Raw genomic sequence first — 23,700 nt, 5'->3', positions numbered from 1 at the left:
TAAACGACCTGCAAGTTTAAACACCAACTCTGAGTATAGGTGAAGATCCTAGAGAGATTTCATACCTGAAACCTCCCACAAGTCTTTTAGAACTAAAGAAGCCTCTTGGACGACCAGTGTAACATCTTCAAAAAAAACACAAGCAAGGCCAGTTGCCTATGTATGCAGGTACAATACCAGAAAACATAAGTTAGAGTCCTGTAGTCCCCTAAATTGTTCTCCAGTAAAGAAATGAGTACTAACTGTGGTCTGCACGCATGGGTTATAATCCAGTTTTTTCAGCAATAGTTGTCTTCTTCTTCTTGTGTCCACAGCCACTTGTCACCATTGTAACATGTCTCTTAAGAGCAGGAAAAGTTTCAATTTTAGGAGATAAATTTACCTCTGAATAGGACGAGGTGGCCGAGGGGTCAAGGCGATGGACTGCTAATCCATTGTGCTCTGCACGCGTGGGTTCGAAGCCCATCCTTGTCGCAGTGAAGTTTACAAGACACAAAGTTCTACTCTAATTGACTGAATCAGCTTACTCTGCTGCTTGAGATTATTATCTCAAATGCTCTATTCTCGTCACGTGTACTGACAAAAACGCTAATCAGGTGCTCTGAATCTCTCACCAACTTGAAATGACAGATTAGAAACATATTATTGGGGAAAATATGAGCATTTAGTTAGTGTCTAAGTATGGTGATACGCCACCATGTGCTCTCAAGAAAAATGTCCTTCCTACTTGGCGGTGGCTCTATAACTCTCTGAACCATGCTGGAAGGATGGAACTGCATTTTTCTGTATAATATCAGTCCATGGCATAAAAACAAGGAAACCCATCTTGTTTTAGAAGGGGACTATATCAAACTGAATTACAGAACTTTCCCAATCAGACTAAAATCAAGATATTACAAATTTCCTGGAGAATGTGGGCATCGATCCCACTACTTCTCGCATGCTAAGCGAGCGCTCTACCATTTGAGCTAATTCCCCATCCGCAGAGCTCTCTGTAAATTACTTACTTGTCCAGTCTCCCCTGAGGGCCTGCGATGAGAGACTTCATTCATTTGTCTAGGCAATGTGATCCAGTCCAGGACAGAACAACATACACGCTGAAGAGGTTGCCATGATTTGCCACAGAAGCTATTCTTACACAGGGGGATTATCTCAAATGGTAGAGCACTCGCTTTGCATGTGAGAGGTAGTGGGATCGATGCCCACATTCTACACTATTGAACCCTTCATTCCCCTTTGTGAGTGACATCCATTGTCTTTGACCTTAAGATGAAACTTATCGGCTGCAAACACGTGTGCATAGGCTTGCTGTGGTTTCTTGAAAACCTGTCACTTCTCTTTCCAGATCCTCTTTCAGTTTTAACTTATTAGTGGGAGGCTACAGGTATTTCCACTCTCTGGCCCTTTGCATATCTTGACATTGCGTGTAACCCTAATGACTCACACCATAGCGAAATGCTATACACTCCTTGACCCAAGGAGCTCCACACAATACCATTTGGTGGGGGGTTAAACGACCTGCAAGTTTAAACACCAACTCTGAGTATAGGTGAAGATCCTAGAGAGATTTCATACCTGAAACCTCCCACAAGTCTTTTAGAACTAAAGAAGCCTCTTGGACGACCAGTGTAACGTCTTCAAAAAAACACAAGCAAGGCCAGTTGCCTATGTACGCAGGTACAATACCAGAAAACATAAGTTAGAGTCCTGTAGTCCCCTAAATTGTTCTCCAGTAAAGAAATGATAACCAACTGTGGTCTGCAGGCATGGGTTAAAATCCAGTTTTTTCAGCAATAGTTTTCTTCTTCTTCTTGTGTCCACAGCCACTTGTCACCATTGTAACATGTCTCTTAAGAGCAGGAAAAGTTTCAATTTTAGGAGATAAATTTACCTCTGAATATGACGAGGTGGCCGAGTGGTCAAGGCGATGGACTGCTAATCCATTGTGCTCTGCACGCGTGGGTTCGAATCCCATCCTCGTCGCAGTGAAGTTTACAAGACACAAAGTTCTACTCTAATTGACTGAATCAGCTTACTCTGCTGCATGAGATTATTGTCTCAAATTCTGTATTCTCGTCACGTGTACTGACAAAAACGCTAACCAGGTGCTCTGAATCTCTCACCAACTTGAAATGACTAATTAGAAACATATTATTGGGGAAAATATCAGCATTTAGTTAGTGTCTAAGTATGGTGATACGCCACCATGTGCTCTCAAGAAAAATGTCCTTCCTACTTGCCGCTGGCTCTATAACTCTCTGAACCATGCTGGAAGGATGGAACTGCATTTTTCTGTATAATATCAGTCCATGGCATAAAAACAAGGAAACCCATCTTGTTTTAGAAGGGGACTATATCAAACTGAATTACAGAACTTTCCCAATCAGACTAAAATCAAGATATTACAAATTTCCTGGAGAATGTGGGCATCGATCCCACTACTTCTCGCATGCTAAGCGAGCGCTCTACCATTTGAGCTAATTCCCCATCCGCAGAACTCTCTGTAAATTACTTACTTGTCCAGTCTCCCCTGAGGGCCTGCGATGAGAGACTTCATTCATTTGTCTAGGCAATGTGATCCAGTCCAGGACAGAACAACATACACGCTGAAGAGGTTGCCATGATTTGCCACAGAAACTATTCTTACACAGGGGGATTAGCTCAAATGGTAGAGCACTCGCTTTGCATGTGAGAGGTAGTGGGATCGATGCCCACATTCTCCACTATTGAACCATTAATTCCCCTTTGTGAGTGACATCCATTGTCTTTGACCTTAAGATGAAACTTATCGGCTGCAAACACGTGTGCATAGGCTTGCTGTGGTTTCTTGAAAACCTGTCACTTCTCTTTCCAGATCCTCTTTCAGTTTTAACTTATTAGTGGGAGGCTACAGGTATTTCCACTCTCTGGCCCTTTGCATATCTTGACATTGCGTGTAACCCTAATGACTCACACCATAGCTAAATGCTATACACACCTTGACCCAAGGAGCTCCACACAATACCATTTGGTGGGGGGTTAAACGACCTGCAAGTTTAAACACCAACTCTGAGTATAGGTGAAGATCCTAGACAGATTTAATACCTGAAACCTCCCACAAGTCTTTTAGAACTAAAGAAGCCTCTTGGACGACCAGTGTAACATCTTCAAAAAAACACAAGCAAGGCCAGTTGCCTATGTATGCAGGTACAATACCAGAAAACATAAGTTAGAGTCCTGTAGTCCCCTAAATTGTTCTCCAGTAAAGAAATGATAACCAACTGTGGTCTGTACGCATGGGTTAAAATCCAGTTTTTTCAGCAATAGTTTTCTTCTTCTTCTTGTGTCCACAGCCACTTGTCACCATTGTAACATGTCTCTTAAGAGCAGGAAAAGTTTCAATTTTAGGAGATAAATTTACCTCTGAATAGGACGAGGTGGCCGAGTGGTCGAGGCGATGGGCTGCTAATACATTGTGCTCTGCACGCGTGGGTTCGAATCACATCCTTGTCGCAGTGAAGTTTACAAGACACAAAGTTCTACTCTAATTGACTGAATCAGCTTACTCTGCTGCTTGAGATTATTATCTCAAATGCTGTATTCTCGTCACGTGTACTGACAAAAACGCTAACCAGGTGCTCTGAATCTCTCACCAACTTGAAATGACAGATTAGAAACATATTATTGGGGAAAATATGAGCATTTAGTTAGTGTCTAAGTATGGTGATACGCCACCATGTGCTCTCAAGAAAAATGTCCTTCCTACTTGGCGGTGGCTCTATAACTCTCTGAACCATGCTGGAAGGATGGAACTGCATTTTTCTGTATAATATCAGTCCATGGCATAAAAACAAGGAAACCCATGTTGTTTTAGAAGGGGACTATATCAAACTGAATTACAGAACTTTCCCAACCAGACGAAAATGAAGATATTACAAATTTCCTGGAGAATGTGGGCATCGATCCCACTACTTCTCACATGCTAAGCGAGCGCTCTACCATTTGAGCTAATTCCCCATCCGCAGAGCTCTCTGTAAATGACTTACTTGTCCAGTCTCCCCTGAGGGCCTGTGATGAGAGACTTCATTCATTTGTTTAGGCAATGTGATCCAGTCCAGGACAGAACAACATACACGCTGAAGAGGTTGCCATGATTTGCCACAGAAGATAATCTTACACAGGGGGATTAGCTCAAATGGTAGAGCACTCGCTTTGCATGTGAGAGGTAGTGGGATCGATGCCCACATTCTACAATGTTGAACCCGCAATAAACCCCTTTGTGAGTGACATCCATTGTCTTCGACCTTAAGATGAAACTTATCGGCTGCAAACACGTGTGCATAGGCTTGCTGTGGTTTCTTGAAAACCTGTCACTTCTCTTTCCAGATCCTCTTTCAGTTTTAACTTTTTAGTTGGAGGCTACAGGTATTTCCACTCTCTGGCCCTTTGCATATCTTGACATTGCGTGTAACCCTAATGACTCACACCATAGTGAAATGCTATACACTCCTTGACCCAAGGAGCTCCACACAATACCATTTGGTGGGGGGTTAAACGACCTGCAAGTTTAAACACCAACTCTGAGTATAGGTGAAGATCCTAGAGAGATTTCATTCCTGAAACCTCCCACAAGTCTTTTAGAACTAAAGAAGCCTCTTGGACGACCAGTGTAACATCTTCAAAAAAAACACAAGCAAGGCCAGTTGCCTATGTATGCAGGTACAATACCAGAAAACATAAGTTAGAGTCCTGTAGTCCCCTAAATTGTTCTCCAGTAAAGAAATGATAACTAACTGTGGTCTGCACGCATGGGTTATAATCCAGTTTTTTCAGCAATAGTTGTCTTCTTCTTCTTGTGTCCACAGCCACTTGTCACCATTGTAACATGTCTCTTAAGAGCAGGAAAAGTTTCAATTTTAGGAGATAAATTTACCTCTGAATAGGACGAGGTGGCCGAGGGGTCAAGGCGATGGACTGCTAATCCATTGTGCTCTGCACGCGTGGGTTCGAAGCCCATCCTTGTCGCAGTGAAGTTTACAAGACACAAAGTTCTACTCTAATTGACTGAATCAGCTTACTCTGCTGCTTGAGATTATTATCTCAAATGCTGTATTCTCGTCACGTGTACTGACAAAAACGCTAATCAGGTGCTCTGAATCTCTCACCAACTTGAAATGACAGATTAGAAACATATTATTGGGGAAAATATGAGCATTTAGTTAGTGTCTAAGTATGGTGATACGCCACCATGTGCTCTCAAGAAAAATGTCCTTCCTACTTGGCGGTGGCTCTATAACTCTCTGAACCATGCTGGAAGGATGGAACTGGATTTTTCTGTATAATATCAGTCCATGGCATAAAAACAAGGAAACCCATCTTGTTTTAGAAGGGGACTATATCAAACTGAATTACAGAACTTTCCCAACCAGCCTAAAATCAAGATATTACAAATTTCCTGGAGAATGTGGGCATCGATCCCACTACTTCTCGCATGCTAAGCGAGCGCTCTACCATTTGAGCTAATTCCCCATCTGCAGAGCTCTCTGTAAATGACTTACTTGTCCAGTCTCCCCTGAGGGCCTGTGATGAGAGACTTTATTCATTTGTCTAGGCAATGTGATCCAGTCCAGGACAGAACAACATACACGCTGAAGAGGTTGCCATGATTTGCCACAGAAACTATTCTTACACAGGGGGATTAGCTCAAATGGTAGAGCACTCGCTTTGCATGTGAGAGGTAGTGGGATCGATGCCCACATTCTCCACTATTGAACCATTAATTCCCCTTTGTGAGTGACATCCATTGTCTTTGACCTTAAGATGAAACTTATCGGCTGCAAACACGTGTGCATAGGCTTGCTGTGGTTTCTTGAAAACCTGTCACTTCTCTTTCCAGATCCTCTTTCAGTTTTAACTTATTAGTGGGAGGCTACAGGTATTTCCACTCTCTGGCCCTTTGCATATCTTGACATTGCGTGTAACCCTAATGACTCACACCATAGCGAAATGCTATACACACCTTGACCCAAGGAGCTCCACACAATACCATTTGGTGGGGGGTTAAACGACCTGCAAGTTTAAACACCAACTCTGAGTATAGGTGAAGATCCTAGACAGATTTAATACCTGAAACCTCCCACAAGTCTTTTAGAACTAAAGAAGCCTCTTGGACGACCAGTGTAACATCTTCAAAAAAACACAAGCAAGGCCAGTTGCCTATGTACGCAGGTACAATACCAGAAAACATAAATTAGAGTCCTGTAGTCCCCTAAATTGTTCTCCAGTAAAGAAATGATAACCAACTGTGGTCTGCACGCATGGGTTAAAATCCAGTTTTTTCAGCAATAGTTTTCTTCTTCTTCTTGTGTCCACAGCCACTTGTCACCATTGTAACATGTCTCTTAAGAGCAGGAAAAGTTTGAATTTTAGGAGATAAATTTACCTCTGAATAGGACGAGGTGGCCGAGTGGTCAAGGCGATGGACTGCTAATCCATTGTGCTCTGCACGCGTGGGTTCGAATCCCATCCTTGTCGCAGTGAAGTTTACAAGACACAAAGTTCTACTCTAATTGACTGAATCAGCTTACTCTGCTGCTTGAGATTATTATCTCAAATGCTGTATATTGTCACGTGTACTGACAAAAACGCTAACCAGGTGCTCTGAATCTCTCACCAACTTGAAATGACAGATTAGAAACATATTATTGGGGAAAATATGAGCATTTAGTTAGTGTCTAAGTATGGTGATACGCCACCATGTGCTCTCAAGAAAAATGTCCTTCCTACTTGGCGCTGGCTCTATAACTCTCTGAACCATGCTGGAAGGATGGAACTGCATTTTTCTGTATAATATCAGTCCATGGCATAAAAACAAGGAAACCCATCTTGTTTTAGAAGGGGACTATATCAAACTGAATTACAGAACTTTCCCAATCAGACTAAAATCAAGATATTACAAATTTCCTGGAGAATGTGGGCATCGATCCCACTACTTCTCGCATGCTAAGCGAGCGCTCTACCATTTGAGCTAATTCCCCATCCGCAGAGCTCTCTGTAAATGACTTACTTGTCCAGTCTCCCCTGAGGGCCTGTGATGAGAGACTTCATTCATTTGTCTAGGCAATGTGATCCAGTCCAGGACAGAACAACATACACGCTGAAGAGGTTGCCATGATTTGCCACAGAAGCTATTCTTACACAGGGGGATTATCTCAAATGGTAGAGCACTCGCTTTGCATGTGAGAGGTAGGGGGATCGATGCCCACATTCTACACTATTGAACCCTTCATTCCCCTTTGTGAGTGACATCCATTGTCTTTGACCTTAAGATGAAACTTATCGGCTGCAAACACGTGTGCATAGGCTTGCTGTGGTTTCTTGAAAACCTGTCACTTCTCTTTCCAGATCCTCTTTCAGTTTTAACTTATTAGTGGGAGGCTACAGGTATTTCCACTCTCTGGCCCTTTGCATATCTTGACATTGCGTGTAACCCTAATGACTCACACCATAGCGAAATGCTATACACACCTTGACCCAAGGAGCTCCACACAATACCATTTGGTGGGGGGTTAAACAACCTGCAAGTTTAAACACCAACTCTGAGTATAGGTGAAGATCCTAGAGAGATTTCATACCTGAAACCTCCCACAAGTCTTTTAGAACTAAAGAAGCCTCTTGGACGACCAGTGTAACATCTTCAAAAAAACACAAGCAAGGCCAGTTGCCTATGTACGCAGGTACAATACCAGAAAACATAAGTTAGAGTCCTGTAGTCCCCTAAATTGTTCTCCAGTAAAGAAATGATAACCAACTGTGGTCTGCACGCTTGGGTTGAAATCCAGTTTTTTCAGCAATAGTTTTCTTCTTCTTCTTGTGTCCACAGCCACTTGTCAAATTGTAACATGTCTCTTAAGAGCAGGAAAAGTTTGAATTTTAGGAGATAAATTTACCTCTGAATAGGACGAGGTGGTCGTGTGGTCAAGGCGATGGACTGCTAATCCATTGTGCTCTGCACGCGTGGGTTAGAATCCCATCCTCGTCGCAGTGAAGTTTACAAGACACAAAGTTCTACTCTAATTGACTGAATCAGCTTACTCTGCTGCTTGAGATTATTATCTCAAATGCTGTATTCTCGTCACGTTTTCTGACAAAAATGTTAACCAGTTGCTCTGAATCTCTCACCAACTTGAAATGACAGATTAGAAACATATTATTGGGGAAAATATGAGCATTTAGTTAGTGTCTAAGTATGGTGATACGCCACCATGTGCTCTCAAGAAAAATGTCCTTCCTGCTTGGCGGTGGCTCTATAACTCTCTGAACCATGCTGGAAGGATGGAACTGCATTTTTCTGTATAATATCAGTCCATGGCATAAAAACAAGGAAACCCATCTTGTTTTAGAAGGGGACTATATTAAACTGAATTACAGAACTTTCCCAACCAGACTAAAATTAAGATATTACAAATTTCCTGGAGAATATGGGCATCGATCCCACTACTTCTCGCATGCTAAGCGCGCGCTCTACCATTTGAGCTAATTCCCCATATGCATAGCTCTCTGTAAATGACTTACTTGTCCAGTCTCCCCTGAGGGCCTGTGATGAGAGACTTCATTCATTTGCCTATGCAATGTGATCCAGTCTAGGACAGAACAACATACATGCTGAAGAGGTTGCCATGATTTGCCACAGAAGCTATTCTTACACAGGGGGATTAGCTCAAATGGTAGAGCGCTCGCTTTGCATGTGAGAAGTAGTGGGAACGATGCCCACATTCTCCACTATTGAACCATTAATTCTCCTTTGTGAGTCACATCCATTGTCTTCGACCTTAAGATGAAACTTATCGGCTGCAAACACGTGTCCATAGGCTTGCTGTGGTTTCTTGAAAACCTGTCACTTCTCTTTCCAGATCCTCTTTCAGTTTTAACTTATTAGTGGGAGGCTACAGGTATTTCCACTCTCTGGCCCTTTGCATATCTTGACATTGCATGTAACCCTAATGACTCACACCATAGCGAAATGCTATACACACCTTGACCCAAGGAGCTCCACACAATACCATTTGGTGGGGGGTTAAACAACCTGCAAGTTTAAACACCAGCTCTGAGTATAGGTGAAGATCCTAGAGAGATTTCATACCTGAAACCTCCCACAAGTCTTTTAGAACTAAAGAAGCCTCTTGGACGACCAGTGTAACATCTTCAAAAAAACACAAGCAAGGCCAGTTGCCTATGTACGCAGGTACAATACCAGAAAACATAAGTTAGAGTCCTGTAGTCCCCTAAATTGTTCTCCAGTAAAGAAATGATAACCAACTGTGGTCTGCACGCTTGGGTTGAAATCCAGTTTTTTCAGCAATAGTTTTCTTCTTCTTCTTGTGTCCACAGCCACTTGTCAAATTGTAACATGTCTCTTAAGAGCAGGAAAAGTTTGAATTTTAGGAGATAAATTTACCTCTGAATAGGACGAGGTGGTCGTGTGGTCAAGGCGATGGACTGCTAATCCATTGTGCTCTGCACGCGTGGGTTAGAATCCCATCCTCGTCGCAGTGAAGTTTACAAGACACAAAGTTCTACTCTAATTGACTGAATCAGCTTACTCTGCTGCTTGAGATTATTATCTCAAATGCTGTATTCTCGTCACGTTTTCTGACAAAAATGTTAACCAGTTGCTCTGAATCTCTCACCAACTTGAAATGACAGATTAGAAACATATTATTGGGGAAAATATGAGCATTTAGTTAGTGTCTAAGTATGGTGATACGCCACCATGTGCTCTCAAGAAAAATGTCCTTCCTGCTTGGCGGTGGCTCTATAACTCTCTGAACCATGCTGGAAGGATGGAACTGCATTTTTCTGTATAATATCAGTCCATGGCATAAAAACAAGGAAACCCATCTTGTTTTAGAAGGGGACTATATTAAACTGAATTACAGAACTTTCCCAACCAGACTAAAATTAAGATATTACAAATTTCCTGGAGAATATGGGCATCGATCCCACTACTTCTCGCATGCTAAGCGAGCGCTCTACCATTTGAGCTAATTCCCCATATGCATAGCTCTCTGTAAATGACTTACTTGTCCAGTCTCCCCTGAGGGCCTGTGATGAGAGACTTCATTCATTTGCCTATGCAATGTGATCCAGTCTAGGACAGAACAACATACATGCTGAAGAGGTTGCCATGATTTGCCACAGAAGCTATTCTTACACAGGGGGATTAGCTCAAATGGTAGAGCGCTCGCTTTGCATGTGAGAAGTAGTGGGATCGATGCCCACATTCTCCACTATTGAACCATTAATTCTCCTTTGTGAGTCACATCCATTGTCTTCGACCTTAAGATGAAACTTATCGGCTGCAAACACGTGTCCATAGGCTTGCTGTGGTTTCTTGAAAACCTGTCACTTCTCTTTCCAGATCCTCTTTCAGTTTTAACTTATTAGTGGGAGGCTACAGGTATTTCCACTCTCTGGCCCTTTGCATATCTTGACATTGCATGTAACCCTAATGACTCACACCATAGCGAAATGCTATACACACCTTGACCCAAGGAGCTCCACACAATACCATTTGGTGGGGGGTTAAACGACCTGCAAGTTTAAACACCAACTCTGAGTATAGGTGAAGATCCTAGAGAGATTTCATAACTGAAACCTCCCACAAGTCTTTTAGAACTAAAGAAGCCTCTTGGACGACCAGTGTAACATCTTCAAAAAAACACAAGCAAGGCCAGTTGCCTATGTATGCAGGTACAATACCAGAAAACATAAGTTAGAGTCCTGTAGTCCCCCAAATTGTTCTCCAGTAAAGAAATGATAACCAACTGTGGTCTGCACGCATGGGTTAAAATCCTGTTTTTTCAGCAATAGTTTTCTTCGTCTTCTTGTGTCCACAGCCACTTGTCACCATTGTTACATGTCTTTTAAGAGCAGGAAAAGTTTGTATTTTAGGAGATAAATTTACCTCTGAATAGGACGAGGTGGCCGAGTGGTCAAGGCGATGGACTGCTAATCCATTGTGCTCTGCACGCGTGGGTTCGAATCCCATCCTCGTCGCAGTGAAGTTTACAAGACACAAAGTTCTACTCTAATTGACTGAATCAGCTTACTCTGCTGCTTGAGATTATTATCTCAAATGCTGTATTCTCGTCACGTTTTCTGACAAAAATGTTAACCAGTTGCTCTGAATCTCTCACCAACTTGAAATGACAGATTAGAAACATATTATTGGGGAAAATATGAGCATTTAGTTAGTGTCTAAGTATGGTGATACGCCACCATGTGCTCTCAAGAAAAATGTCCTTCCTACTTGGCGGTGGCTCTATAACTCTCTGAACCATGCTGGAAGGATGGAACTGCATTTTTCTGTATAATATCAGTCCATGGCATAAAAACAAGGAAACCCATCTTGTTTTAGAAGGGGACTATATCAAACTGAATTACAGAACTTTCCCAACCAGCCTAAAATCAAGATATTACAAATTTCCTGGAGAATGTGGGCATCGATCCCACTACTTCTCGCATGCTAAGCGAGCGCTCTACCATTTGAGCTAATTCCCCATCCGCAGAGCTCTCTGTAAATGACTTACTTGTCCAGTCTCCCCTGAGGGCCTGTGATCAGAGACTTCATTCATTTGTCTAGGCAATGTGATCCAGTCTAGGACAGAACAACATACACGCTGAAGAGATTGCCATGATTTGCCACAGAAGCTGATCTTACACAGGGGGATTAGCTCAAATGGTAGAGCGCTCGCTTTGCATGTGAGAAGTATTGGGATCGATGCCCACATTCTCCACTATTGAACCCTTTGTGAGTGACATCCATTGTCTTCTACCCTAAGATGAAACTTATCGGCTGCCAACACGTCTGCATAGGCTTGCTGTGGTTTTTTTGAAAACCTGTCACTTCTCTTTCCAGATCCTCTTTCAGTTTTAACTTATTAGTGGGAGGCTACAGGTATTTCCACTCTCTGGCCCTTTGCATATCTTGACATTGCGTGTAACCCTAATGACTCACACCATAGCGAAATGCTATACACACCTTGACCCAAGGAGCTCCACACAATACCATTTAGTGGGGGGTTAAACGACCTGCAAGTTTAAACACCAACTCTGAGTATAGGTGAAGATCCTAGAGAGATTTCATACCTGAAACCTCCCACAAGTCTTTTAGAACTAAAGAAGCCTCTTGGACGACCAGTGTAACATCTTCAAAAAAACACAAGCAAGGCCAGTTGCCTATGTACGCAGGTACAATACCAGAAAACATAAATTAGAGTCCTGTAGTCCCCTAAATTGTTCTCCAGTAAAGAAATGATAACCAACTGTGGTCTGCACGCATGGGTTAAAATCCAGTTTTTTCAGCAATAGTTTTCTTCTTCTTCTTGTGTCCACAGCCACTTGTCACCATTGTAACATGTCTCTTAAGAGCAGGAAAAGTTTGAATTTTAGGAGATACATTTGAATAGGACGAGGTGGCCGAGTGGTCAAGGCGATGGACTGCTAATCCATTGTGCTCTGCACGCGTGGGTTCGAATCCCATCCTTGTCGCAGTGAAGTTTACAAGACACAAAGTTCTACTCTAATTGACTGAATCAGCTTACTCTGCTGCTTGAGATTATTATCTCAAATGCTGTATTCTCGTCACGTTTTCTGACAAAAATGTTAACCAGTTGCTCTGAATCTCTCACCAACTTGAAATGACAGATTAGAAACATATTATTGGGGAAAATATGAGCATTTAGTTAGTGTCTAAGTATGGTGATACGCCACCATGTGCTCTCAAGAAAAATGTCCTTCCTACTTGGCGGTGGCTCTATAACTCTCTGAACCATGCTGGAAGGATGGAACTGCATTTTTCTGTATAATATCAGTCCATGGCATAAAAACAAGGAAACCCATCTTGTTTTAGAAGGGGACTATATCAAACTGAATTACAGAACTTTCCCAACCAGCCTAAAATCAAGATATTACAAATTTCCTGGAGAATGTGGGCATCGATCCCACTACTTCTCGCATGCTAAGCGAGCGCTCTACCATTTGAGCTAATTCCCCATCCGCAGAGCTCTCTGTAAATGACTTACTTGTCCAGTCTCCCCTGAGGGCCTGTGATCAGAGACTTCATTCATTTGTCTAGGCAATGTGATCCAGTCTAGGACAGAACAACATACACGCTGAAGAGATTGCCATGATTTGCCACAGAAGCTGATCTTACACAGGGGGATTAGCTCAAATGGTAGAGCGCTCGCTTTGCATGTGAGAAGTATTGGGATCGATGCCCACATTCTCCACTATTGAACCCTTTGTGAGTGACATCCATTGTCTTCTACCCTAAGATGAAACTTATCGGCTGCCAACACGTCTGCATAGGCTTGCTGTGGTTTTTTTGAAAACCTGTCACTTCTCTTTCCAGATCCTCTTTCAGTTTTAACTTATTAGTGGGAGGCTACAGGTATTTCCACTCTCTGGCCCTTTGCATATCTTGACATTGCGTGTAACCCTAATGACTCACACCATAGCGAAATGCTATACACACCTTGACCCAAGGAGCTCCACACAATACCATTTAGTGGGGGGTTAAACAACCTGCAAGTTTAAACACCAGCTCTGAGTATAGGTGAAGATCCTAGAGAGATTTCATACCTGAAACCTCCCACAAGTCTTTTAGAACTAAAGAAGCCTCTTGGACGACCAGTGTAACATCTTCAAAAAAACACAAGCAAGGCCAGTTGCCTATGTACGCAGGTACAATACCAGAAAACATAAATTAGAGTCCTGTAGTCCCCTAAATTGTTCTCCAGTAAAGAAATGATAACCAACTGTGGTCTGCACGCATGGGTTAAAATCCAGTTTTTTCAGCAATAGTTTTCTTCTTCTTCTTGTGTCCACAGCCACTTGTCACCATTGTAACATGTCTCTTAAGAGCAGGAAAAGTTTGAATTTTAGGAGATACATTTGAATAGGACGAGGTGGCCGAGTGGTCAAGGCGATGGACTGCTAATCCATTGTGCTCTGCACGCGTGGGTTCGAATCCCATCCTTGTCGCAGTGAAGTTTACAAGACACAAAGTTCTACTCTAATTGACTGAATCAGCTTACTCTGCTGCTTGAGATTATTATCTCAAATGCTGTATATTGTCACGTGTACTGACAAAAACGCTAACCAGGTGCTCTGAATCTCTCACCAACTTGAAATGACAGATTAGAAACATATTATTGGGGAAAATATGAGCATTTAGTTAGTGTCTAAGTATGGTGATACGCCACCATGTGCTCTCAAGAAAAATGTCCTTCCTACTTAGCGCTGGCTCTATAACTCTCTGAACCATGCGGGAAGGATGGAACTGCATTTTTCTGTATAATATCAGTCCATGGCATAAAAACAAGGAAACCCATCTTGTTTTAGAAGGGGACTATATCAAACTGAATTACAGAACTTTCCCAACCAGACTAAAATGAAGATATTACAAATTTCCTGGAGAATGTGGGCATCGATCCCACTACTTCTCGCATGCTAAGCGAGCGCTCTACCATTTGAGCTAATTCCCCATCCGCAGCGCTCTCTGTAAATTACTTACTTGTCCAGTCTCCCCTGAGGGCCTGTGATCAGAGACTTCATTCATTTGTCTAGGCAATGTGATCCAGTCCAGGACAGAACAACATACACGCTGAAGAGGTTGCCATGATTTGCCACAGAAGATAATCTTACACAGGGGTATTAGCTCAAATGGTAGAGTGCTCCCTTTGCATGTGAGAGGTAGTGGGATCGATGCCCACATTCTCCACTATTGAACCATTCCCCTTTGTGAGTGACATCCATTGTCTTCGACCTTAAGATGAAACTTATCGGCTGCAGCCACGTGTGAATAGGCTTGCTGTTGTTTCTTGAAAACCTGTCACTTCTCTTTCCAGATCCTCTTTCTGTTTTAACTTTTTAGTGGGAGGCTACAGGTATTTCCACTCTCTGGCCCTTTGCATATCTTGACATTGCGTGTAACCCTGATGACTCACACCATAGCGAAATGCTATACACACCTTGACCCAAGGAGCTCCACACAATACCATTTGGTGGGGGGTTAAACGACCTGCAAGTTTAAACACCAACTCTGAGTATAGGTGAAGATCCTAGAGAGATGTCATACCTGAAACCTCCCACAAGTCTTTTAGAACTAAAGAAGCCTCTTGGACGACCAGTGTAACATCTTCAAAAAAACACAAGCAAGGCCAGTTGCCTATGTATGCAGGTACAATACCAGAAAACATAAGTTAGAGTCATGTAGTCCCCTAAATTGTTCTCCAGTAAAGAAATGATAACCAACTGTGGTCTGCACGCATGGGTTAAAATCCAGTTTTTTCAGCAATAGTTTTCTTCTTCTTCTTGTGTCCACAGCCACTTGTCACCATTGTAACATGTCTCTTAAGAGCAGGAAAAGTTTGAATTTTAGGAGATACATTTGAATAGGACGAGGTGGCCGAGTGGTCAAGGCGATGGACTGCTAATCCATTGTGCTCTGCACGCGTGGGTTCGAATCCCATCCTTGTCGCAGTGAAGTTTACAAGACACAAAGTTCTACTCTAATTGACTGAATCAGCTTACTCTGCTGCTTGAGATTATTATCTCAAATGCTGTATATTGTCACGTGTACTGACAAAAACGCTAACCAGGTGCTCTGAATCTCTCACCAACTTGAAATGACAGATTAGAAACATATTATTGGGGAAAATATGAGCATTTAGTTAGTGTCTAAGTATGGTGATACGCCACCATGTGCTCTCAAGAAAAATGTCCTTCCTACTTAGCGCTGGCTCTATAACTCTCTGAACCATGCGGGAAGGATGGAACTGCATTTTTCTGTATAATATCAGTCCATGGCATAAAAACAAGGAAACCCATCTTGTTTTAGAAGGGGACTATATCAAACTGAATTACAGAACTTTCCCAACCAGACTAAAATGAAGATATTACAAATTTCCTGGAGAATGTGGGCATCGAGCCCACTACTTCTCGCATGCTAAGCGAGCGCTCTACCATTTGAGCTAATTCCCCATCCGCAGCGCTCTCTGTAAATTACTTAATTGTCCAGTCTCCCCTGAGGGCCTGTGATCAGAGACTTCATTCATTTGTCTAGGCAATGTGATCCAGTCCAGGACAGAACAACATACACGCTGAAGAGGTTGCCATGATTTGCCACAGAAGATAATCTTACACAGGGGTATTAGCTCAAATGGTAGAGTGCTCCCTTTGCATGTGAGAGGTAGTGGGATCGATGCCCACATTCTCCACTATTGAACCATTCCCCTTTGTGAGTGACATCCATTGTCTTCGACCTTAAGATGAAACTTATCGGCTGCAGCCACGTGTGAATAGGCTTGCTGTTGTTTCTTGAAAACCTGTCACTTCTCTTTCCAGATCCTCTTTCTGTGTTAACTTTTTAGTGGGAGGCTACAGGTATTTCCACTCTCTGGCCCTTTGCATATCTTGACATTGCGTGTAACCCTGATGACTCACACCATAGCGAAATGCTATACACACCTTGACCCAAGGAGCTCCACACAATACCATTTGGTGGGGGGTTAAACGACCTGCAAGTTTAAACACCAACTCTGAGTATAGGTGAAGATCCTAGAGAGATGTCATACCTGAAACCTCCCACAAGTCTTTTAGAACTAAAGAAGCCTCTTGGACGACCAGTGTAACATCTTCAAAAAAACACAAGCAAGGCCAGTTGCCTATGTATGCAGGTACAATACCAGAAAACATAAGTTAGAGTCATGTAGTCCCCTAAATTGTTCTCCAGTAAAGAAATGATAACCAACTGTGGTCTGCACGCATGGGTTAAAATCCAGTTTTTTCAGCAATAGTTTTCTTCTTCTTCTTGTGTCCACAGCCACTTGTCACCATTGTAACATGTCTCTTAAGAGCAGGAAAAGTTTGAATTTTAGGAGATACATTTGAATAGGACGAGGTGGCCGAGTGGTCAAGGCGATGGACTGCTAATCCATTGTGCTCTGCACGCGTGGGTTCGAATCCCATCCTCGTCGCAGTGAAGTTTACAAGACACGAAGTTCTACTCTGATTGACTGAATCAGCTTACTCTGCTGCATGAGATTATTGTCTCAAATTCTGTATTCTCGTCACGTGTACTGACAAAAACGCTAACCAGGTGCTCTGAATCTCTCACCAACTTGAAATGACAGATTAGAAACATATTATTGGGGAAAATATGAGCATTTAGTTAGTGTCTAAGTATGGTGATACGCCACCATGTGCTCTCAAGAAAAATGTCCTTCCTACTTGGCGGTGGCTCTATAACTCTCTGAACCATGCTGGAAGGTTGGAACTGCATTTTTCTGTATAATATCAGTCCATGGCATAAAAACAAGGAAACCCATCTTGTTTTAGAAGGGGACTATATCAAACTGAATTACAGAACTTTCCCAACCAGCCTAAAATCAAGATATTACAAATTTCCTGGAGAATGTGGGCATCGATCCCACTACTTCTCGCATGCTAAGCAAGCGCTCTACCATTTGAGCTAATTCCCCATCTGCAAAGCTCTCTGTAAATGACTTACTTGTCCAGTCTTCCCTGAGGGCCTGTGATCAGAGACTTCATTCCTTTGTCTAGGCAATGTGATCCAGTCCAGGACAGAACAACATACACGCTGAAGAGGTTGCCATGATTTGCCACAGAAACTATTCTTACACAGGGGGATTAGCTCAAATGGTAGAGCACTCGCTTTGCATGTGAGAGGTAGTGGGATCGATGCCCACATTCTCCACTATTGAACCCTTAATTCCCCTTTGTGAGTGACAATCCATTGTCTTCGACCTTAAGATGAAACTTATCGGATGCAAACACGTGTGCATAGGCTTGCTGTGGTTTCTTGAAAACCTGTCACTTCTCTTTCCAGATCCTCTTTCAGTTTTAACTTATTAGTGGGAGGCTACAGGTATTTCCACTCTCTGGCCCTTTGCATATCTTGACATTGCGTGTAACCCTAATGACTCACACCATAGCGAAATGCTATACACACCTTGACCCAAGGAGCTCCACACAATACCATTTGGTGGGGGGTTAAACGACCTGCAAGTTTAAACACCAACTCTGAGTATAGGTGAAGATCCTAGAGAGATTTCATACCTGAAACCTCCCACAAGTCTTTTAGAACTAAAGAAGCCTCTTGGACGACCAGTGTAACATCTTCAAAAAAACACAAGCAAGGCCAGTTGCCTATGTACGCAGGTACAATACCAGAAAACATAAATTAGAGTCCTGTAGTCCCCTAAATTGTTCTCCAGTAAAGAAATGATAACCAACTGTGGTCTGCACGCATGGGTTAAAATCCAGTTTTTTCAGCAATAGTTTTCTTCTTCTTCTTGTGTCCACAGCCACTTGTCACCATTGTAACATGTCTCTTAAGAGCAGGAAAAGTTTCAATTTTAGGAGATAAATTTACCTCTGAATAGGACGAGGTGGCCGAGTGGTCAAGGCGATGGACTGCTAATCCATTGTGCTCTGCACGCGTGGGTTCGAATCCCATCCTTGTCGCAGTGAAGTTTACAAGACACAAAGTTCTACTCTAATTGACTGAATCAGCTTACTCTGCTGCTTGAGATTATTATCTCAAATGCTGTATATTGTCACGTGTACTGACAAAAACGCTAACCAGGTGCTCTGAATCTCTCACCAACTTGAAATGACAGATTAGAAACATATTATTGGGGAAAATATGAGCATTTAGTTAGTGTCTAAGTATGGTGATACGCCACCATGTGCTCTCAAGAAAAATGTCCTTCCTACTTGGCGCTGGCTCTATAACTCTCTGAACCATGCTGCAAGGATGGAACTGCATTTTTCTGTATAATATCAGTCCATGGCATAAAAACAAGGAAACCCATCTTGTTTTAGAAGGGGACTATATCAAACTGAATTACAGAACTTTCCCAATCAGACTAAAATCAAGATATTACAAATTTCCTGGAGAATGTGGGTATCGATCCCACTACTTCTCGCATGCTAAGCGAGCGCTCTACCATTTGAGCTAATTCCCCATCCGCAGCGCTCTCTGTAAATGACTTACTTGTCCAGTCTCCCCTGAGGGCCTGTGATCAGAGACTTCATTCATTTGTCTAGGCAATGTGATCCAGTCCAGGACAGAACAACATACACGCTGAAGAGGTTGCCATGATTTGCCACAGAAGCTATTCTTACACAGGGGGATTATCTCAAATGGTAGAGCACTCGCTTTGCATGTGAGAGGTAGTGGGATCGATGCCCACATTCTACACTATTGAACCCTTCATTCCCCTTTGTGAGTGACATCCATTGTCTTTGACCTTAAGATGAAACTTATCGGCTGCAAACACGTGTGCATAGGCTTGCTGTGGTTTCTTGAAAACCTGTCACTTCTCTTTCCAGATCCTCTTTCAGTTTTAACTTATTAGTGGGAGGCTACAGGTATTTCCACTCTCTGGCCCTTTGCATATCTTGACATTGCGTGTAACCCTAATGACTCACACCATAGCGAAATGCTATACACACCTTGACCCAAGGAGCTCCACACAATACCATTTGGTGGGGGGTTAAACAACCTGCAAGTTTAAACACCAGCTCTGAGTATAGGTGAAGATCCTAGAGAGATTTCATACCTGAAACCTCCCACAAGTCTTTTAGAACTAAAGAAGCCTCTTGGACGACCAGTGTAACATCTTCAAAAAAACACAAGCAAGGCCAGTTGCCTATGTACGCAGGTACAATACCAGAAAACATAAATTAGAGTCCTGTAGTCCCCTAAATTGTTCTCCAGTAAAGAAATGATAACCAACTGTGGTCTGCACGCATGGGTTAAAATCCAGTTTTTTCAGCAATAGTTTTCTTCTTCTTCTTGTGTCCACAGCCACTTGTCACCATTGTAACATGTCTCTTAAGAGCAGGAAAAGTTTCAATTTTAGGAGATAAATTTACCTCTGAATAAGACGAGGTGGCCGAGTGGTCAAGGCGATGGACTGCTAATCCATTGTGCTCTGCACGCGTGGGTTCGAATCCCATCCTTGTCGCAGTGAAGTTTACAAGACACAAAGTTCTACTCTAATTGACTGAATCAGCTTACTCTGCTGCTTGAGATTATTATCTCAAATGCTGTATATTGTCACGTGTACTGACAAAAACGCTAACCAGGTGCTCTGAATCTCTCACCAACTTGAAATGACAGATTAGAAACATATTATTGGGGAAAATATGAGCATTTAGTTAGTGTCTAAGTATGGTGATACGCCACCATGTGCTCTCAAGAAAAATGTCCTTCCTACTTGGCGCTGGCTCTATAACTCTCTGAACCATGCTGCAAGGATGGAACTGCATTTTTCTGTATAATATCAGTCCATGGCATAAAAACAAGGAAACCCATCTTGTTTTAGAAGGGGACTATATCAAACTGAATTACAGAACTTTCCCAATCAGACTAAAATCAAGATATTACAAATTTCCTGGAGAATGTGGGCATCGATCCCACTACTTCTCGCATGCTAAGCGAGCGCTCTACCATTTGAGCTAATTCCCCATCCGCAGCGCTCTCTGTAAATGACTTACTTGTCCAGTCTCCCCTGAGGGCCTGTGATCAGAGACTTCATTCATTTGTCTAGGCAATGTGATCCAGTCCAGGACAGAACAACATACACGCTGAAGAGGTTGCCATGATTTGCCACAGAAGCTATTCTTACACAGGGGGATTATCTCAAATGGTAGAGCACTCGCTTTGCATGTGAGAGGTAGTGGGATCGATGCCCACATTCTACACTATTGAACCCTTCATTCCCCTTTGTGAGTGACATCCATTGTCTTTGACCTTAAGATGAAACTTATCGGCTGCAAACACGTGTGCATAGGCTTGCTGTGGTTTCTTGAAAACCTGTCACTTCTCTTTCCAGATCCTCTTTCAGTTTTAACTTATTAGTGGGAGGCTACAGGTATTTCCACTCTCTGGCCCTTTGCATATCTTGACATTGCGTGTAACCCTAATGACTCACACCATAGCGAAATGCTATACACACCTTGACCCAAGGAGCTCCACACAATACCATTTGGTGGGGGGTTAAACAACCTGCAAGTTTAAACACCAGCTCTGAGTATAGGTGAAGATCCTAGAGAGATTTCATACCTGAAACCTCCCACAAGTCTTTTAGAACTAAAGAAGCCTCTTGGACGACCAGTGTAACATCTTCAAAAAAACACAAGCAAGGCCAGTTGCCTATGTACGCAGGTACAATACCAGAAAACATAAATTAGAGTCCTGTAGTCCCCTAAATTGTTCTCCAGTAAAGAAATGATAACCAACTGTGGTCTGCACGCATGGGTTAAAATCCAGTTTTTTCAGCAATAGTTTTCTTCTTCTTCTTGTGTCCACAGCCACTTGTCACCATTGTAACATGTCTCTTAAGAGCAGGAAAAGTTTCAATTTTAGGAGATAAATTTACCTCTGAATAAGACGAGGTGGCCGAGTGGTCAAGGCGATGGACTGCTAATCCATTGTGCTCTGCACGCGTGGGTTCGAATCCCATCCTTGTCGCAGTGAAGTTTACAAGACACAAAGTTCTACTCTAATTGACTGAATCAGCTTACTCTGCTGCTTGAGATTATTATCTCAAATGCTGTATATTGTCACGTGTACTGACAAAAACGCTAACCAGGTGCTCTGAATCTCTCACCAACTTGAAATGACAGATTAGAAACATATTATTGGGGAAAATATGAGCATTTAGTTAGTGTCTAAGTATGGTGATACGCCACCATGTGCTCTCAAGAAAAATGTCCTTCCTACTTGGCGCTGGCTCTATAACTCTCTGAACCATGCTGCAAGGATGGAACTGCATTTTTCTGTATAATATCAGTCCATGGCATAAAAACAAGGAAACCCATCTTGTTTTAGAAGGGGACTATATCAAACTGAATTACAGAACTTTCCCAATCAGACTAAAATCAAGATATTACAAATTTCCTGGAGAATGTGGGCATCGATCCCACTACTTCTCGCATGCTAAGCGAGCGCTCTACCATTTGAGCTAATTCCCCATCCGCAGAGCTCTCTGTAAATGACTTACTTGTCCAGTCTCCCCTGAGGGCCTGTGATGAGAGACTTCATTCATTTGTCTAGGCAATGTGATCCAGTCCAGGACAGAACAACATACACGCTGAAGAGGTTGCCATGATTTGCCACAGAAGCTATTCTTACACAGGGGGATTATCTCAAATGGTAGAGCACTCGCTTTGCATGTGAGAGGTAGTGGGATCGATGCCCACATTCTACACTATTGAACCCTTCATTCCCCTTTGTGAGTGACATCCATTGTCTTTGACCTTAAGATGAAACTTATCGGCTGCAAACACGTGTGCATAGGCTTGCTGTGGTTTCTTGAAAACCTGTCACTTCTCTTTCCAGATCCTCTTTCAGTTTTAACTTATTAGTGGGAGGCTACAGGTATTTCCACTCTCTGGCCCTTTGCATATCTTGACATTGCGTGTAACCCTAATGACTCACACCATAGCGAAATGCTATACACACCTTGACCCAAGGAGCTCCACACAATACCATTTGGTGGGGGGTTAAACAACCTGCAAGTTTAAACACCAGCTCTGAGTATAGGTGAAGATCCTAGAGAGATTTCATACCTGAAACCTCCCACAAGTCTTTTAGAACTAAAGAAGCCTCTTGGACGACCAGTGTAACATCTTCAAAAAAACACAAGCAAGGCCAGTTGCCTATGTACGCAGGTACAATACCAGAAAACATAAATTAGAGTCCTGTAGTCCCCTAAATTGTTCTCCAGTAAAGAAATGATAACCAACTGTGGTCTGCACGCATGGGTTAAAATCCAGTTTTTTCAGCAATAGTTTTCTTCTTCTTCTTGTGTCCACAGCCACTTGTCACCATTGTAACATGTCTCTTAAGAGCAGGAAAAGTTTCAATTTTAGGAGATAAATTTACCTCTGAATAAGACGAGGTGGCCGAGTGGTCAAGGCGATGGACTGCTAATCCATTGTGCTCTGCACGCGTGGGTTCGAATCCCATCCTTGTCGCAGTGAAGTTTACAAGACACAAAGTTCTACTCTAATTGACTGAATCAGCTTACTCTGCTGCTTGAGATTATTATCTCAAATGCTGTATATTGTCACGTGTACTGACAAAAACGCTAACCAGGTGCTCTGAATCTCTCACCAACTTGAAATGACAGATTAGGAACATATTATTGGGGAAAATATGAGCATTTAGTTAGTGTCTAAGTATGGTGATACGCCACCATGTGCTCTCAAGAAAAATGTCCTTCCTACTTGGCGCTGGCTCTATAACTCTCTGAACCATGCTGCAAGGATGGAACTGCATTTTTCTGTATAATATCAGTCCATGGCATAAAAACAAGGAAACCCATCTTGTTTTAGAAGGGGACTATATCAAACTGAATTACAGAACTTTCCCAATCAGACTAAAATCAAGATATTACAAATTTCCTGGAGAATGTGGGCATCGATCCCACTACTTCTCGCATGCTAAGCGAGCGCTCTACCATTTGAGCTAATTCCCCATCCGCAGATCTCTCTGTAAATGACTTACTTGTCCAGTCTCCCCTGAGGGCCTGTGATGAGAGACTTCATTCATTTGTCTAGGCAATGTGATCCAGTCCAGGACAGAACAACATACACGCTGAAGAGGTTGCCATGATTTGC

The 23,700-nt window shown here is 42.6% G+C and overlaps 12 non-coding genes across 12 annotated transcripts; 11 read left to right on the top strand and 1 right to left on the bottom strand.

Moving 5' to 3' along the window:
- The first annotated feature begins 1,901 nt into the window (after positions 1-1,901).
- trnas-gcu (transfer RNA serine (anticodon GCU)) lies at positions 1,902-1,983 on the top strand. Its single transcript has one exon. It is a non-coding gene; the product is annotated as a tRNA-Ser (tRNA).
- A 4,448-nt stretch (positions 1,984-6,431) lies between these two features.
- On the top strand, positions 6,432-6,513 carry trnas-gcu (transfer RNA serine (anticodon GCU)). The gene has a single exon. It is a non-coding gene; the product is annotated as a tRNA-Ser (tRNA).
- A 4,442-nt stretch (positions 6,514-10,955) lies between these two features.
- On the top strand, positions 10,956-11,037 carry trnas-gcu (transfer RNA serine (anticodon GCU)). Its single transcript has one exon. It is a non-coding gene; the product is annotated as a tRNA-Ser (tRNA).
- Positions 11,038-12,449: 1,412 nt separating this feature from the next.
- On the top strand, positions 12,450-12,531 carry trnas-gcu (transfer RNA serine (anticodon GCU)). The gene has a single exon. It is a non-coding gene; the product is annotated as a tRNA-Ser (tRNA).
- Positions 12,532-13,943: 1,412 nt separating this feature from the next.
- trnas-gcu (transfer RNA serine (anticodon GCU)) lies at positions 13,944-14,025 on the top strand. The gene has a single exon. It is a non-coding gene; the product is annotated as a tRNA-Ser (tRNA).
- Positions 14,026-15,441: 1,416 nt separating this feature from the next.
- trnas-gcu (transfer RNA serine (anticodon GCU)) lies at positions 15,442-15,523 on the top strand. The gene has a single exon. It is a non-coding gene; the product is annotated as a tRNA-Ser (tRNA).
- A 1,416-nt stretch (positions 15,524-16,939) lies between these two features.
- Positions 16,940-17,021, top strand: trnas-gcu (transfer RNA serine (anticodon GCU)). The gene has a single exon. It is a non-coding gene; the product is annotated as a tRNA-Ser (tRNA).
- A 1,428-nt stretch (positions 17,022-18,449) lies between these two features.
- trnas-gcu (transfer RNA serine (anticodon GCU)) lies at positions 18,450-18,531 on the top strand. The gene has a single exon. It is a non-coding gene; the product is annotated as a tRNA-Ser (tRNA).
- A 430-nt stretch (positions 18,532-18,961) lies between these two features.
- trnaa-agc (transfer RNA alanine (anticodon AGC)) lies at positions 18,962-19,034 on the bottom strand. Its single transcript has one exon. It is a non-coding gene; the product is annotated as a tRNA-Ala (tRNA).
- A 923-nt stretch (positions 19,035-19,957) lies between these two features.
- trnas-gcu (transfer RNA serine (anticodon GCU)) lies at positions 19,958-20,039 on the top strand. Its single transcript has one exon. It is a non-coding gene; the product is annotated as a tRNA-Ser (tRNA).
- A 1,426-nt stretch (positions 20,040-21,465) lies between these two features.
- On the top strand, positions 21,466-21,547 carry trnas-gcu (transfer RNA serine (anticodon GCU)). Its single transcript has one exon. It is a non-coding gene; the product is annotated as a tRNA-Ser (tRNA).
- A 1,426-nt stretch (positions 21,548-22,973) lies between these two features.
- Positions 22,974-23,055, top strand: trnas-gcu (transfer RNA serine (anticodon GCU)). Its single transcript has one exon. It is a non-coding gene; the product is annotated as a tRNA-Ser (tRNA).
- Positions 23,056-23,700: the final 645 nt, after the last annotated feature.

The sequence above is a fragment of the Platichthys flesus genome, chromosome 16 (assembly GCF_949316205.1).
Source record: "Platichthys flesus chromosome 16, fPlaFle2.1, whole genome shotgun sequence".
In the NCBI taxonomy this organism is placed as follows: Eukaryota; Metazoa; Chordata; class Actinopteri; order Pleuronectiformes; family Pleuronectidae; genus Platichthys; species Platichthys flesus.
Note: the sequence above shows the minus strand (reverse complement) of the source record. Positions and strands in the feature narration are given on the sequence as shown.